The 16,337-nt window shown below is 36.8% G+C and overlaps 1 non-coding gene across 1 annotated transcript; it reads left to right on the top strand.

The window, feature by feature from the left end:
* Positions 1 to 9,820: 9,820 nt before the first annotated feature.
* Positions 9,821 to 9,899, top strand: LOC133853104 (small nucleolar RNA R21). Its single transcript, XR_009896220.1, has one exon. It is a non-coding gene; the product is annotated as a small nucleolar RNA R21 (small nucleolar RNA).
* The last annotated feature ends 6,438 nt before the right edge of the window (positions 9,900 to 16,337 follow it).

Below are 16,337 nucleotides of genomic sequence, written 5' to 3'. Positions count from 1 at the left end.
AACTCTTAATTCTGTAATTGCCTTTGATGGTACGAACTATGGCTATTGGAAGGCACGTATGCCGTTCTTTTTAAAATCTATTGACTGTTGGAGTATTGTTGAAACTGGTTGGACTAAACCAGAGGATGCAGCACTTGAACTAGTCCCTCAGAAAACCGCTCATCTTTCAAATGATAAAGCCCTCCATGCTCTGTGCCAAGCACTTTCACCATCTGAATTCGCAAAAATTTCTAATTGCGAATCAGCCAAAGAAGCATGACAAATTTTGGAAACAACATATAAAGGCACCAAACTTGTAAAATCTGCTAAACTTCAAATATTGATTTCAAAATTTGAAGAAATTAAGATGTTGGAAGATGAGACATTTGGAGAGTTTTACTCCAAGATGAGTGACCTGAGAAACTCCATGGTGAGTCTTGAGAAGCCTATCTCGGATGTAAAACTCATCCGAAAAATTCTAAAATCTTTGCCTGAGCGTTTCAGGATCAAGGTAACCTCCATTGAAGAAAGCAAAGATCTAGAAGAGATGAAGATTGAAGAGTTGGTGGGATCTCTTCAAACATATGAGCTGTCTCTGCCCCCGGTCAAGAAGCTGAAGACCATTGCCCTAAAGACTTCCAAAAAGAAGGTAGAAGCCTCATCTGAAGATGACTTTGAGGAGGAAGAAAAAGATGTGGCTATGTTAGCCAAGAATTTCAGAAGACTTATAGGAGACAACCGATTCAAAAAGAAATTTTCTGAAAAAGTGAAGAAAGCTCCGAGAGAAGCTAAACCTGAGGAAGAAGAAAAGAAGGATCCCAGAGGGCCCAGATGTTCTGAATGCTCAAGTTTTAGGCATATCCTAGCCGATTGCGGGAACCTTAAGAAGGGCAAGGGGAAGGCATACAATGTGACTCTCAGTGATGAGTCAGAAGAAGAAGCTCTAAAGTCTGAGAAATTTCTGGCATTTGTAGCCCCACACTTTGAAGAGGAAGACTCTTATTATTCGGAGCATAGTGATAATGGGAAAGAGCTCAATGAGGCTTACAAGACACTCTACATAAAGTATGAGAAGCTGATGGAAGGTCATAAGCAGCACCTCTATGATCTAAATAGTTTGCAGACTGAGAAGAGTTCATTGCTGCTCAGAATACAAGAGCTCGAGGAGAAGCTGCTAGAGACTCAGTTTCAGTTAGAAAGAATCACTGATGAGAAGTTGACTCGTATGCTGTCTGTCCAGAAGAGCCTTACTGACAAGACCGGTCTCGGGTATGTAGCTCCCTCTTCTGATGCTCCCTCTACTTCAAAGACTATATTTGTGAAACCTGCAGTCCCAGAGCCTCCTCCCACTGTTGAAGATAAAAGGAAGGACAAGGTCAACGATGATGTTCAAGGCACTCAAAAGCCTCATTCCATCAAAAGACCTCCCATATGCCATCACTGTGGTCTAAGTGGGCATGTTCGTCCTCAGTGCTCCCTCCTGAAGGCTCAGAAAGCCAAGGCCAAGAAAGAAGTGCCCCGACAGGCTAATTGTGGCACTAGACCTGCGGCCCAGTTCCAGACCCCATGGTATCAAGCTCCCTATTATCAAGCACCAAGATATCAAGCTCTTTGGTCTCATGCACCACGATATCAGGCATCTCAGCATCAGCGGCCTCAGCAGCGATTTGTACCAGCCAATCACAGTGGCGACTCCAAGAACAAATCCAAGCAGTTTAGAAGGCCTCAGAAGGTGAAAGAAGATCAATATCATAGTGAGCCACCTATCTAGATGCAGAGCATGATGGAGTGGATGATGTCCTGCCAGCAACCACCCACAGGAAGGACGGCTTGGGTCAAGAAGGACGGTCACCCCATGATGGGGAACAGACGCACCTAGTAGGTTTGGGTGTTCATGCCTAGGATTTGGTTCCTAATCCTACGGCATCAGGTTTGATTGCTTATCTTCTTGCTATATTTTTTATGCAATCTAGGAACCAATTATGTTTTTACCCCCTATTTCTCTTGAGAGAACTTTACATGTATTTGTTAGAGGAAGATAGAAAAAGCAAGTTGAGCGACTGTTTTTCTGTATTGGCATCATCAGGTTTGATCTTGACTTGCATATGATGTTTTTTCAAAAAAAATAATAATAATAAAATAAAATAAAATTGGGGAGTATTTGAAGGATTTTTTTTTTCTCTTGACATATCAGATATTGCATGTGTTTTCACCTGATATCTCAATTCTTTCTGCATTTATCTACTCTGCTTAGATATAATTGAGAGTTTATGACTATATTCTGCCAAGTGTTTTCCTGTATATACAAAAGTAGGATAGCTTCTTTTCTCATGCGATGAAAAATGTGCACTATCCACGACTTCCCTAAAGGTACATCTTTCCTTCTCTGACTTTTTGTTTCTAGAAATTTTGGATAGGAGAAGAAGTCTTTGATAAGATGGCCAAATTGACCACATGCTAGTTGAACCTAGAACCTAAAAACTCTAGCATTCTCTCTAGGTTGCAGCACCATAAGAATCAAGCAGTAAATCATTTGCATTATGTGCTTTAAATTGTATATTCACTGCTTATGTGCTTTATTTGCTATATGCCTTGCCCTCTACGTGCAAATAAAATTTTTACTTTGTCCTTCATGGTACATGTAAAACAATTAGGTGCTGCATCTCAGGGGGAGTGTATCAAATGAGGGTGGCTAGGCCCTAGTGAGTTATAAGGTTTGACTTTTAACTCACTGATTTTCTCTCTTATCTAGAAAATCCAGTTGCCTTTTGTCATGTCATTGAAAGTCATACCTTGTGGGTTAAGTCTTCACACACACACACGCATTGCATGAGTTAAGTTGTCTATTTAAATTTTCTATGTCCAAGAAAATATTTGTGTTCATTATACTCTCAACTCTCTTTTATACCTCTGTCTAGTTTTAAGATGCTCTCGGATTGTGTTATCAGTAGATTATACATGCGTATTTTGAAACTGACTTGAGAAAAATTGATTTATGTAAATTTTCCTCAGTTTTTCTGATGTTTCAGTGTGGAGCGTCCGAATGGTCACTCTTGGCGTCCGGACGGGTGGAGCTTAGTCATCCGGACGGGATCAAGTTACGTCCGGACTCGCGCAGCAACCAACGGCCGGATGGTAAGGATACTTGTCCGGACGCACGCGACCTGTCCGCATGGTTCCGAGGTAGCGCGCGTCCGAACGGCATTAATTCACCTTCCGGACGGGGACCCCAAAGGCAATATAAATAGCTGGTTGTCACATATTCTCTCTACCCCACCAAAAAGTTTCCTTTTGGCATCTTGTGAGTTATTTCTTGCGAGCTTTTGGCTTTATCTCCCTGTCTCTTTTTTGTGTGCATTTCTCTCACATTCCAGGTATTTTTCTAGTCTTTTCCTTTTCAGTTTATTTTTAACTGTTGGAATATGTATATCTTTTAGGAATGTTGTTGAAATTTTTGGGATGCATATATCTGCTGTGTTGGGACTAGTTGTATGTTTTTTTTTTTTTTTTTGTTTACTATTGTTATAATTTTTGTGTGACCTAACAAGAATATTTTTGGATTATTTCTAACAAATCTTGTTGGTTTCTTTTTACAGCATCATGTCTGCAGTCAGTTCCCAGCGCAGGGTCTGCCGGAGGACAGAGGAAGAGAGGAGCGCACTACAAGCCAAAATCATGGACCGCACAGTCATTACTGAGCGCAATGTGGTTCGATCTGACATCATGGTGCCTCCGTTGGATAGTATTTATGACACTATCCAGACTTACCATTGGGGATATCTCTACACCTGTGCCTGTATTGTCCTCACCAGGCTTGTCAGACTCTTCTATGCCAACCTAGAGGTGGCGCAAGACGATGATCATGGGTTGGTACTTCAGTCCACTGTTGACGGGCATATCATCACTGTTGATCCCCAGATCATTAGTCACTTCATCGGAGTACCAGTCCTTGAGTTGCCCGGCAGTCCTTATAATGAGGTGGTGCTTCCTCCTTCTATAAACTATCTCTGAGAGTTCTTCCATGCCGTTCCATAAGGAGAAGAGCGTGCTACGACCATCCGGATCGGCGCATTGTCTCCTTCTCATCGCTTGCTGGCCAAAATAGTTCAGCACAACCTATGGCCAGTTGTTAGGCGCAGTGACCTGATTTTGAAGAAGGCCTAGTTTGTTTATGCCATCCACCTCCGCTTGCCTTTCTGCCTGTGCAAGCACATTTTGGGTGTTATGTTGGAGGCCCGACATTGAGGGTAATACCGATCTCCCCTTTGGCTGCCTACTCACTCAGATCATTCTTCAATCGGGAATCAACATTACTGGAGAACCTAAGACGAAGATTCAGCAGCTCATCAGCAAGCAGACTTTAATGAAGTCTAATGCGCAGTTGCAGAGAGATGACTCCGATGATGAGGTGCCCATCCCTGCTGCCATGCCAGTCGACTTTCCAGACATGGCTTCATCCTCTCAGACCGTCCTGCCTTCTGAGCCGGAAATCAATTTTTCACAGATAATGGTGGCCTTAGCTGCCATTCAGGGAGGAATGAGCACCATGCAACAGTCCATCACTTCTATGCAGTAGGAGGTGCACTCCATCAACAAGCAGGTGGAGCAAAACCAGCTGGATCTCAAGGAGTGCCTCAAGTATCATCATCCTGGCAGTAGTGATGATGAGGATGATGCGCCTAGGACTGCACCTATGGCAGAGGATGATTGAGTTTTCTTGTGTTTTGTTGTCTTTTTGTTGTTTGAGACATTTGCTTTATATTTTTGCTATGTTTTGTTAAACTCTTTGACTAATATTACTCTGTTTACCCTGGTCCTTCTGAGACCGTTAGGGGGAGTAATTTGGGTTGTGTTGTAACTTTTATTACTCTATTTTACCCTTTGTCCCTTTGTGACAAAAAGGGGGAGTAATTTTTATTTTTGGACTGGGAATGTATTTCCAAACCGATCAAGTGATTTTTGTCCCAGAATGGCCAAAGGGGGAGTTTGTTAGTTTGTGATTGGCCTCATTCTATTTGGACAAAATCACTCGTATGTAAAGACGCTGTTTAACAGGGATTCCACCATTCAGAAGTGTTTCAGAAAATTCTGCAAATCAGAAAAGTCGGTTCCCTGCCAGCCGTCCGGACGACGTGTCATCCCGTCCGGACGCTCATCTATCCACAGTTCCAGTCGTCCGGACAACGTGTCATACCATCCGAACGCTCGACAGACCTAGCATCATTCGTCCGGTTGACGTGAATTTCCGTCCGGACGTCTCAGCAGCCCGTCCAGACGACGTCCAGTGATCGATCAGCTTCAGATTTTCTTTCCAAGTTCAAATAAGGGAAGATTGATGCAACCATCCGGACGACGTGGATTCCCGTCCGGACGCGCTCATACATAAGGCAAGAATCGCAATTCAATTACAACCGTCTAGATGTCAGTCAGCTTGGTCAAGACGCGCGTTCAATAGATATGAAAATTGCGTATTGAACTTCAAAGAAGCCTGCCTATCATAGTTCGGACGCGCGCTAATCTGATATGGAAATTGCGTGTTGAAGATTAACCGTCCAGACGGCCATCTCCTTTGGTCTGGACACGCGAAAGCCTTATATGGAAATTACTTGCAGCGGACGTGCGACAGTACCTCACCGTCCGAACGCGGCTCTCAAGCAGGAAAGATTTTCAGCAAAAATCTCGAAATTTCTGTCTCACAGTTGTCCGTCCTGACGGCTCAGGTTAACCGTCCGGACGGCGTCCGTACATATCACAGCAGTCGCCCATTTGAACCCTTAGCCTATAAATAGAGGCCCCTGGGCATTGAGAACTGCAAGAATTCGGCATTGAATTCCTTCAGAGCTTAGAGAGTTATTTTGTGAAGTTATTGGAGCTGATTTTTTCTCTCTCAAGCCATTGCAAGTGTACTGTTGCTGCACTACAACTGAAGTCTATCTTAGGGGTCGTCCCTAAGATAAAGGATTCCATTGAAGACCCCTTTAGGTAGGAGACCTGGTTGGGAGACGTTCGTGTTGGGTTACACGTTAGAGAGCAAGGGACGACCACTGCATTAGGGGTATGTGAGTGTTACTATCTTGTATCTAGTCTTGTATTCTGAATAGTGGATATCCTGGGTTTGGCTGCCCCAGAGTGGTTTTTCTCATCTTGAGTTTCCACTTCGTTAATAAAAATTCTTGTGTTGTTTATTTTCCGCATTGATTATTTTTGTTAACACTTTGTGCACACACTTGCTATTTATTTTAGAAGTTAATTCCATTTTTCATAATCGATCATAGTTTGCTAGTCTGATCAATCATGATAGGATAATATGACCGATAGAAAATCCTATCGATCCTAATGCATTACTTCGATGAATCTAACATTAGATCAATCCTAGTTCATTAGTTCGATCAATCGTGATAGAGTTAGTTTGATCAAATTAGCGACGACATATCCGATCGATCCTAATACATTAATTCGATCAATTGTGGTAGAGTTCGATCGATTAAATTTGACATAGTGAAGGTTTGATCGAACGTCAAATCGATCCTAGTGTACTAGTCTGATCGATCGATCCAAGTGTATTACTCCAATCAATCAAACATCCGATCAATCCTATTGCATTAGACAGATTAATCATGATAGAGTTCAATCAATCAGGATGCTCTAATGGTGCATTTTTCCATTTTTTTAAAATAAAATAATAAAAAAGAAATTTGTTTTTTTTTGGAAAAATACAATTTTGTCCCTTAAACTGTCAACCATTCTATGGACAGCCCCTCAAACTATCAACGCTTGGACTCTAACCCTTCAAACTACCAAACCTTTGAAAAATGCCCAATTTGACGAAATATTCTCATATTACAACTGCCACCTGTCATTTTTCAATTAAAAAATAATAAAAATTATTTTATTATTATTTTTTTTTTTAAAAAAAAAAAGAAAACTAAAAAAAATTTAAAAATAATAAAAATTAAATTTAAAAAAAACTAAAAAACTAAAGAAAAATTAAAAAATTAAAAAAAATAAAAACTTAAATTCTATTTTTTAAATTGAGAAGAATCTCACATGATTAAAATTTTATTTTACTTTTCATATATATATATATATATATATATATATATATATATATATATATATATATATGTATACATATATATATATATATATATATATATATATATATATATGTATACATATATATATATATATATATATATATATATATATATGTATACATATATATATACATATATATATATATATATGTATATATATATATGTATACATATATATATATATATATATATATATATATATATATATATATATATATATATATATATATATATATATACACATTTTTTTTTAAAAAAAAAAAAAAAAATTAGATTTAAACATTTTAAAAAATCACATTTTTTTTTTGTAATTTTTTTTTTTTTAAAAAAATTATTAACATAATTTGTCATATAGCAAAAAAAAAAGATTGGTTTTTAGGCCAAACAACATCGTTTTTTTAGGCCAATTTGGTGCTGTTTAAGGAATCTCATCTTCCCCCCAATATATATATATTTTTTTTTTCTCCCGCCCCCTCTTCCTCAAAGACTCAAAGCCCTAAACTCCCTCCCCCTTTTCCTCAATGACGTTGCTTGCTCCAGAGAGAGAGATTAGGAGATAAAATTCTTCTTCAATTTGGTGAAGACACAGAAGTGCTTTTTTTGTCCTGAATTAATTACAGGTTCATTGTTGTTTTTGTTGTCATTCTTCTCTTCTTCTTCTTTTTTAATCATAGTCAAGATTATTATCAGTTTTACAAGTATAATCGCTCTCCGTTCACTTTCATTTGTAAAAAGAGAAAAAGTTATTCAACAGTAGGGTAAAAATAAAACCCCACCGGTATTTCGAATCTCCCGCAAAATCCCATTCACGAAATCTCGGCGAAAGTTGGAGTCTTTGAACGCTCAGTCGGGGCCGTGCTTGTGAGAAAATTTAGAAAGAGAGATGAAGGGGAGGGATTTGTGCTTTTTATAGGTGGGGTGTGAAATCTTTTTATAGGGGTTTGCCAAGCCCCGTGCTCTCGAATTTTATAGTGATACACACAAGAAGAAGGACGGGTCTTTTGTGAACGAAGTTGTTGAGAACTTATATGTAAGTAAATAAAATGATTATTAGTAACGAATATAAATAATTAACTTGTGTGGATGATTTAGTTAATGTTCATTTTGCTTGCACTGAAGAAGAGATATTCTCGCAAGTGTGAATTGCACTGAAGAAGAGATATTCTCGCAAGTGTTAGGGGTTTCACGCTTAGGACATGTTTGAAGGATGGGGTGTGGTGTCAGGCCTACCCGGTCAAATTCTTCTCGAGCACGTTCCACAAGCCAAATTGAGATTCATGAGGAATGCAAGAAGCATCAACAAGAGATCGAGGCATCACATCAAAGGATGTGTGAAGAGATGGCCACATCGAGATTTTACAACTATTCTCTACGTTTAGCACCCGGTGATGAGTTCTTAAAGAACATTACATAGTGAGGATTACAAGACCATGAGATTGAAATCTCAACTGAGGGTGTTTGTTGTACCACAAGAATTTCTTGCTTGCTTTGTTTGCCTGTAACAAGCATTATCACTTATGTCACAATCATATGGTTATGGTACTCAAGGCATTAAACATATTTCTTTATCAAAAAAGAAAAAAGAAAAAACGTAAAATACATGCAGGACTTCTGTAATTTTCTCTAGTTCTATTACCTATTATACAAGTCACCAGATGCAAGAAGTTTGAAGAGTCCTCCAGTCTTCTTCTTTCTCTTCTTCATCCTACCCCTTTTACTAAAATTTCAGTTTTTTTATGTGAAATTCCCATCCTCACTTCTGCTGCATGAAATATTTCATTCTTAGCATCCTGCCATCCTGGTCATGGCTTAGGACACCAGAATAATGCCTAACAAAGTAATGTTTCGAACAATGATGGTCTGTGTTACAAGGTAAGACATTAAGACAATTTTTTTGTTAAAGAACTTTGAATAGTAAACTTCCTTTGACATGTTTACCAAGGTTAAAGAACTCTGAATAAACAAAGCAAGTGAGTAAAATTATATAACAAAATTTTCTTTTTAAGTGTATGTAGGATGGCAAGAGAGAAAGAATGATAAGAAATTGCGGTGCTAAAGGGTTCAAGTGATTGATGGTAAGTTATTTCAATCTCATTGTCATTCACTTATTGGTGGAAGTATTGTAAGATATAGAAAGCAGGAGGCTCATTACAAGGTAAGAGATTAAGACAAATTTTTCGTTTAAGAACTTTGAATAGTAAACTTCCTTTGACATGTTTATCAAGGTTAAAAAACTTTGAGGAAACAAAGCAAGGGAGTAAAATCATATAACAATTTTTTTTTTTAAGTGTATGTAGGATGGCAAGAGAGAAAGATGGGCTAGAAATTGCGGTGCTAAAGGGCTTAAGTGATTAATGATAAGTTATTTCAATCCCATTGTCATTCACTTATTGGTGGAAGTACTATAAAATGTAACAAGCGGGAAGCTTGCATGGAGTTATAAGGATGAGTACAAATTATTTGGAGTGTTTGGCTATTGGCTATATATGTTCAATGGTTGTTGGTTGTTATAACTGTTGGTTGGTTGTTATAACTGTTGGTTGGATATATGGTTTCCAGTTTTGCCAAGTGTCTTAACATTTCACTATTTACGAGTTGTGGTTTTGGTGATTTTGTGGCTAGTTTGAACAAGCATATGCCTTATAAATGTACTATGATTGTAGATTGTTTGTATAAATTGTCATGAATGTGATGGGTGTGCCTTTATTATTTATATGTGCATTTTATTCAAGAATTTTGCTTTAAATCCCAGTGAATAATTTATATGAAAGTAGAAGTAGTGGACTCGATTTTTATTTGATGAACAATGGATTCTGAGGGATTGTCTTTTCCTTTTTCAAATAAATCTTTTTACAGATTAACTCTAAAAGCTCATTTTTTAGTGCTCCTTGTTGTGTGCAACAAATATGTACTATGTGTATATATCTGTGTGTGTTCAGGAAAGTTATGTATGCAAAACCAATTTTCACTTAGGCATATGAAGGACATGGAAAATTGGAAATAGAAAACATAAAGAAGTTATTGGTTCCCTCACAAGTAGCAGGAAGGTTGTATAATGGAGTAGTGATATACAAGAGCATTTTGTCCATCTCTCTACCGTCTTTTTTCCTATGTGGTAGGTATGTTTTAAAAAAAAAATGGAATACAAATAGAGAGAGAGAGAGAGAGAGAGAGTGCTCATCCATTTACACCATTTCCCCCAAAATTTCCCACCATTTGTTCCAAAATTTCCCCCACCAACCACCGCATACCACCAATCTTGACTCGCGACCCATTTCTATAGGACCCATTTCCCAAATCTCCACCGTCCCACTCACCCATCGATCGAGCGCCTCCCAGTCAACTCAGTCAACGCTCTCTCTTGGACCCATCAGACCGAGTGCTCTCCGACCAGGTCTCTCTCTCTCTCTCTCTCTCTCAGCTTCCTTCCTCTCTCGCGACAAACCTGGGGACCCTGAACTGTTGACACTCAAGGCTGTGAGAGTGATTCAGAGTGCTGATTTGCTCTTGTATGACCACTTGGTGTACAATGATGTGCTGGATTTGGTTGGCCCTGATGGAAGGCTTCTCTATGTTGGCAAGACTGCAGGTTACCATAGTAGAACCCAGGTAAAAGTCTTGTCTATATGCTTGGCATCTTTTCTCATTTGGGTTTTCGTGTTTCCTTTGATTTTCAACTGGATTTATGTTATTTTAATCAATCTATTTCCATATCTTTTATTTTTGCTGGGATTTTTGTAATTTTTATGTGAGTTTTTATTGATATGGAATGGGGGTTGTGATATTAGTCAAAAAGTTGTTGAATTGGGATATAAAAGCTGGCCTTGTAGTTGGGTCACCTATTAATTTGAGTGAGATCTTTTTCTTTTCTTTTTTTATTTATTTATAGGAGAAAATGGACGAGTTGCTTCTGAGTTTGCTGAAGCTGGAGCTACTGTTGTGAGACTTAAAGGAGGGGATCCCCTGGTGAGTTTTATTTTGGAAATGTAACTAAAATTTGTTAGTTAGTATAGTGGTATTAGCCTTGAAATGCAATATCATGTGCTCCCTAGTAGAGGTTATTTCTCTAACATTTGTTTCTTGCGTTTTAGGTGTTTGGGAGAGGTGGGGAAGAGATGGATTTTCTAGAACAAAAGGGAATTCGAGTGAAAGTAATTCCAGGTATGCGATGGTTGAGTACTCTCTTGAATCTCATTATCAAGTTGAAACTTTTGAAAAAGGTGCAGTTTAGCATATCTAAAGGAAAGGCCTTCAATTATTAAATGGAGTTAATGAGCTATTACAGAATAATGACTACCATCTCCAGAATGATTGTCAAAATCTGGAATGGTGCATTTTGAGAAAATATTACATTAATTAGGTTTATTTAGATGAGGTTTGATTGCCTTATTCTCTTTGTGTGAAGAATTCATATCACCTACTATTCTTTGTGAATCGCTTTGAAAGTGTGGTACAAATGTTGCCAAATATAATTAGGATAGACCAATATCAAGAAAATTAAATAAAATGATGTGGGTGGAAAAACGATTTGTAGAAATAGGAAATATGACCAGTGTGTTGATCTAATCTGTGATGCATGAAACCATGGACAATGATTCTCTCTCTGAGCTAGCTTGAAGGGTGGCTTCCAATATAGAATGGAATATACATCATTTCTCTGATGTTATTTTTGAAGCTGATATTGCTTTGTTGTTTTTTGTTAGTAAGTAATTTACTTATGGCCATATGAAGCATTGTTCTCTTTCAGATAGTAGTATGATTGTTATGCTAAACGCTTTGCAGGTATTACTGCTTCTTCAGGAATAGCGTCTCAGCTAGGAATTCCATTAACTCATCAAAACGTGACAAACAGTGCAAGATTTCTCACTGGGCACTTAAGGAAAGGAGGAGCAGATCCTTTGTTTGTAGTAGAAAATGCAGCTGACACTGATTCAACCTTGGTGGTTATATAAGGAATTCATATTTTCGCTTGTAGGTTGAATACTTTTAACTGATCAGGTGATTTAAATTTTGCAGTCCTTTTTTGCTGCATGAAATAGTATGAAAAACTGCATGTGTTCATTTCATCTCATTACATAGATCTTATAATTTTTTCTTGATGTTATAAGGGGTAAAAATGACCATATATCTATTCTCTTTCTTTTTTCCTCTTTTTTTTTTTTAATTTTTTTTTTTCATTTTAGTGACACCTCTCGGTTTTCAATTTTTCTAATGAGTTTCCTAGGTCACCTGATTGTTTAAATTCTGCATTTTCATCTCACTTCAACTTGCATAACATGATATCATGTGACTTAATTTTCTGCCAGATATATGTCATTGATTTGTTCAAGTCGAAAATCTGCAAGGTTAGGCTTTTGAGTTCTATATTTGGTGTCAATGGAACTTGTCTTGGAAATATTGGTGCCAGTAATATGTTTAGGGCCTTCTATTCCCATTTTTTTCAATTTTTTATCAACATAGATGGAAGTAATATGTTTGATTACTGCAGTAATAGATGAATCTTGGCACAAATTTGACGAGGATGCTCCACCTTTCGCAAACAGGGTGTCCGCATTCTGCTGTGTATCTAGGTCAATTAAGGAGGGAGAGTCTGGAAAGGAAGGAAATGAATATAGGTTGCGATTGTAGACACTCTTTCGACACATTTACTTCCTGGCGTGTAATTACTGGAATATGTGAAACTTTGTATATAACAATACTATTATGTAAAGGAAACAAAAACCAAATATTTCATAAGCAGTGTTTTTCGAGGATGTTTACGGAATGTCAACATTCTTAATAATTTCATCTTATAGCTCTTGGTTGTATTGACTTCTCTAGTTGTGGATTTCCTTTGTTATTGTTCTCACTTTTCTTATTTATCTACTAGGATTTTTGGTTGGCTTTGTGATTTTGTTGTATTGTCAAATAAACTTCCACAGAAAAAATAAAAAAAATAAAAAAAATAAAAAAAAAATGGAGGCATTTCTTTAAACTCATAAGGATGAAAAGCTTTGTTATCAACTTTTTACATGAATGCAAAATCCACAATGGTAAGTTTAAACCTGACATTGGCTATGTTAAAGCTTTTGCACCAGTATTAAAAATTCTTTGTTCAGATCTCTCTAAAAGCAAAATAGAGAAATGAACTACATTTCTGGCATTTGTACAAAATAGCTGTCTTTTAGGACCTGATTTTTTATCTATCTTGTACAAAAGAAGATGACAATACAAGTCCAATAAAACCTAAAGTTGCCTCTTCAAAATCCAATATTACAACATTAACATATAAACTTCTTTATATCCTAATAAAATATAATGCAAGAAAAAAAATTAAAAAAATTCAATAAAAAAGCTAGAGCAATTTGATAGTGTTTCTCCATTGATCAGTACTTTTCTTTTTCAAACGCCAACTGCATGCATTCGCTCTTAAGCAACTTTCATATCCATGTTTGCCTTGCACTTGCTTTTCTCTATTGCGTCGCTCTTCGTAATTGTAGCTTGTAACCTTTCATTTTCATCTTTTAGCCACTCGTATCTCTCTTGCAGCCGCTTCAAGACTCTTTCACAACTCTACATTCCCGTAAAAAAAAATGTCTTCTTTGCAATTCAACAATGCGAAACAAGCTTATGTTAAAACAAACAATAATTCTTCAACAAAATATCTAGCTCCAATAGAGAAGCAAAAAGACCGAAAGCAATGACACTATTGCAGAACATTTACAAGAATTACACCAAAACATAGGATAACTCTGAAACTCTACCACAAAACACGATATCTCAGAAGTTTTATAACGAAACAATAGAATTTCTCCTCCCAACACAAGAACCCAAGATATATGTCAGATATAAACAACAGCGGCAGATTATTATATGAAAAAAAAAAAAAAAAATCCTAATGCAAAAACAGAAAAAGAAGCAGCATAACATCAAAAGGAGACATCATAAACATCAGAGGACAATACAGCCAGTAATAGAAAATCAAAACATTGGCAACATTTTGGAAGACGAAAGATATTTAATGCTTTAAGACAGTTCAAGAAATAGAAGCAAGAAGGGAAAATGTGTCGTATTTCCCAAAACTCCAATTTAGCTAATGCTAATCACTGCAACAACTACCAAGCAGAAAAGAAAATGAACATGAAAGGGGAAAAAAAGAGATCAAACAATGCAATTATCCCCAAATCTCAAGTTTGCAAAATGCGAGCAACAACTAGTCCAAACACATCAGACGTTCTTAAATCACTGAAAGTTGCCAATTTAACATGATAGGAAAAAAAAAAAAGCCCTGCTTGTAGCAATTTCCACACAAACATACACGAAAAGACACTAATTCTTTGCCCATCAAGCAATCGCACACCATTATTCTAGGGGGAATAGCAAAATTGGTGTCTTTTGTGGTTAAGCAAACAACATTTTGGTACAAACATAACCGAAATCCTATTTGAGAGTGTGAAGATTCATATCAGTGCAACAATTAATATCACCTACATCCACAGATAATATTAATATCAGGTAGCCACAGAGAAAATGGTAATTTGAGAGAGTGAAATAGTAGCTTAGGGGATTTGATTGCTGCACTACACCAGCACAACACCCAAGCACTATTAGCAACCACATGTTGGGGTTGCTGCTAATACTTGACCATTAGCGGCCACCTAGGGTCGCCACTATTTGTCATGTAATTAGCAGTCGCTCTTGGTTTTTGTAAGATATTTTTTGCGCGTGCAAAAATATTATTTGTGGCCACACATCTCGCCGTTATTAAGCCGATTATTAGTGGCGAGTCCAAAATGTGGCCATTAATAGTCTTTTGCGTCCGACTATCGCCAACGAGTAATTAGCAGCAACGTCTCGCCGCTATTGAATAGTGACTACTTTTTTTCGCTGCTAATGACCAAATTTCTTGTAGTGTTGACGGGTCAACCCAAATCCGACATGCCAAACCGTTTTGCCAACCCTAGTTTTTGTTGAAAATTATTTCATGAAAATCTAAGTTTATCTCTTATTTGAATATATATGGAAATTTAAGTTTATCTTAAATTTGAATATTTAAATTTTCCTCTATTTATTTTTATTATTCTTTGTCCCACATTGAAAAGTTATGAGTATTTTTTGTGCTTTATAAGCATTTATTAAGCTCTTATATTAAATAAGATTTTGAGTATACATGTGCTAGTTGCGTCACCCAGTGCGAAGCTCTGGTCGTCGGACGCAAGCACGCTTAGTCGCTTTGACGCACGCACGCACGTGGGTCGCTAGACTACGACATGGGTATCAGGGCTATGTTCATCATCCGCCGCTGCCGCCTAGTTATTATGATTACGGCTATGATTCTTACTATAAACAGCCGGATCCGCCGGTTGGGAACTCTGTCTACCACTCTTTAAGTGATGATAACACTAGGACCTGCACTGTAATGTTAGCATATATGGTCTTTGGATTTTATTTGGCATTTCCTGAGACCTAATCTTTTTACATTTTTTCTTTTCATTAGGAACCTTTGCAATGAAGTTGTGATACTGATTATTATGTTCAAAATTTGGCACGTTTGTTTGTTTGATTTTTGAAATCTGAATTCAATTATTATTTGGTGCACGAATTTCGAAAAAAAAATGTTTGGATGATTAATAGAATTTAAATTATATTTGAAATCATGTTTGGGTGAAAGTTGTTTGAGATTATTTTTTTTACAGAAAACCATGGTAGAAAATGATTGAAGGTATGAAAAGTTGTGTAAAATTATTAAAGTTTTGAAAATTAGTGTGGAATAATGATTGAAATAATGATTGTTTAATAATTATAAATATGACTAATTTATTAATATTTAATATAATGTTTAATATAAATAAATTTGTTTTTTTTTTTAATCCAAGATAAATACGGATTTGTTATATTTTTGCACTTTTTTTTTTTTTTGTAGCACTTCGCACGTTCGCATCGTCGCACACAAGATTATTAATTAATTACGTGTGTATTTTTTCCAGATGTGTACAACTACTTTTCTAACAGTAACATTTTCAAATACGTAACTGTCATAAACTATATTTTCTAACTGCTTTTTCAACAGTCAGAAACTGTATTAAAACTGCTATAAATTGATTCTGAGTTTTTTATATAAAACAAAAAAAAAACAAAAAAACTATATTTTCCACCAGATTATATCGTTCTCGTTCTTCTCTTATTTTTTTATCTTCTCTGCTGTTACAGAATTTAGATATTCAGAGTAGTATTAAGAATTTGCAATCTGCACACTACATTCGGGCATTATTGTAACCCGAG

This window comes from Alnus glutinosa, chromosome 12, assembly GCF_958979055.1.
Source record: "Alnus glutinosa chromosome 12, dhAlnGlut1.1, whole genome shotgun sequence".
Lineage (NCBI taxonomy): Eukaryota > Viridiplantae > Streptophyta > Magnoliopsida > Fagales > Betulaceae > Alnus > Alnus glutinosa.
Note: the sequence above shows the minus strand (reverse complement) of the source record. Positions and strands in the feature narration are given on the sequence as shown.